The sequence below is a fragment of the Silene latifolia genome, chromosome X, assembly GCF_048544455.1.
Source record: "Silene latifolia isolate original U9 population chromosome X, ASM4854445v1, whole genome shotgun sequence".
In the NCBI taxonomy this organism is placed as follows: Eukaryota; Viridiplantae; Streptophyta; class Magnoliopsida; order Caryophyllales; family Caryophyllaceae; genus Silene; species Silene latifolia.
The window spans coordinates 147,093,403-147,095,461 of NC_133537.1; the positions used below are offsets into that span (position 1 = coordinate 147,093,403).

General features: G+C 38.7%; 1 non-coding gene across 1 annotated transcript; it reads left to right on the forward strand.

Annotated features, from left to right (window-relative positions):
* The first annotated feature begins 543 nt into the window (after positions 1-543).
* Positions 544-650, forward strand: LOC141624987 (small nucleolar RNA R71). The gene has a single exon (XR_012534787.1). It is a non-coding gene; the product is annotated as a small nucleolar RNA R71 (small nucleolar RNA).
* The last annotated feature ends 1,409 nt before the right edge of the window (positions 651-2,059 follow it).

The window sequence follows — 2,059 nt, forward strand, 5'->3', positions numbered from 1 at the left end:
GAGTAGGATTTCTCATTGTAGGTGGTGTGTATGTGGGTTTATTTGTATGAGAGGTTTGGATATAATTTGGTATTCTCATTGTAATAGTTGGAATAAGGGGTACCATTCTTGTAGGCTTGAAAAGCATTTACTTGTTCATTTGTTCCCCTACATTCATTTTGATCATGTCCCAAGGTTCCACAACTCTCACACACTCCATTTGGGATTGAGGATGTCGCCTTCATATCATTGACATATTGTTTGGGTGATTGGGAAGCGTTATCAAGATTAGCCATGGCTTTCTAAAACTTTAAGTTTATGGTGTCGATATGAGCACTTAGTTGAGCTCCCAATTGTGTGATAGAGTCCACCTCATGATTCCCTCCTCTAGTGGCTTTTTGTGGCCTACTATACTGGGAATTATGAACTGCCATTTCTTCGATTTTTGCCCATGTTTGGTTGTCATCAACGTCGGTGAACCTCCCATTGGACCCCAATTTAAGCACATTTCTTGAGTCTTCATATAAGCCATTCCAAAATTGTGGAACAAGGAACCACTCGTTTAGTCCATGCTGAGGACAAGAGCGACAAGTATCCTTGAATCTCTCCCAAGTCTCATATAATGATTCCTCATTCTTTTGTTTGAACCTGGTGATTTGGGCTCTCAACATATTAGTCTTCTCCAGAGGATATAACTTCTTGTAGAAATCAAGTGCTAACTTCTTCCATGAATCAAATCCAAGGGGAGCCTTGTCTAGGCTCTTTAACCATTTTTTTGCGGCTTCGATCAAGGAAAAAGGAAACAACACCCATCGAATTTGACCTTGAGTCACTCCGGTTTGAGATATTGCATCACAATAGTCACAAAAAGTTTCCAAGTGTAGATGAGGAGTACCATTTGGTAGGTTCTCCCCGGTTGGTACGGAATAAGATAAAAATTTAGGCATTGTGGGTTGATTTTGTGGTTGGTTTTGAACTGGGTTCTCCTCTCCTTCTTTTGCAAAAGAGTTAGTAAACTCAACACTATCCGATTGGACAACACCGATATACACAAGTTCTCTAATACCCACACTTGTTGAAGTTCTTCTAACGGTTCTTCTAATGTTGGTCAGGTTCTTTCAATTTCGGGATCAAAAGGCAAAGGTCTACCTTGTGATCTCCTTGACATGTAAAAAGCAAACAACTAGAAAACAATTAAAACTGCCTTGAGGAGTTTGACTTCCCCAAGGTTAAGAAAGACACAACTAAAAACAACAAATCATAACAATTCAGTTGAACACCGTCCACCCGGCAACGGCGCCATTTTTTATTCGGTCTATAACTTTGTCGTCTAAGCTAACCGATCAAAACAATATTTATAAACTTAACTAACTACTCTTAGTAGAATGGCAAGTAAAGGTCGGATCCCAAAGGATGGATATTGAATTAAGTTATCGGTCGTAGAGAGCTATGTCTTAGGGTGTCACAATATTGGGTTGAGATTTGGGTAACATACTAAGCTACTTAACAATGAAATATGAAGAAATGGAAGTGAAACAAAGCAAGTAAACAAATAGGGGTTTGTAAACAATTGATTAAGGCACTAGGGTATCATGGGTTCATAGGGGATTGGTGGTGATCATACAAACATGTTTACATAGTTGCAAGCAAATTATTGTTGTAGTGGAATCGAGTTAGTTTATGTCTTATAATTCCTAGGAAGATTTGGGTTCCGGAGCCGAGTCGGTCAAGACAGTACAACACCTACAAGTCGACTTAGTTTCTTCCTAGTCACTTTTATGCATGGTCTAACAAGACTCGGGTTAGTTTATATCTTACAAGTCTTGTTGAATAGATAAGAGATGTATGCATGCAGGGTCTTCAGTCAAGCAATTTATCAAGCATAACATGTGCATAAGTTGACACTACAACAAGCAAGCCATCTTATGAAAACATATTAGATTAAGTATGAATCTACCCCTATGTTATAGTTCCCCTAATCCCCCATTAACCTTTGGTAGGAGACTACTCACTCATGATTATGGTAAACATGTTAATAAAGGTGTCAATCATATTAGCAAGGTTAAACATGGTAAATGAG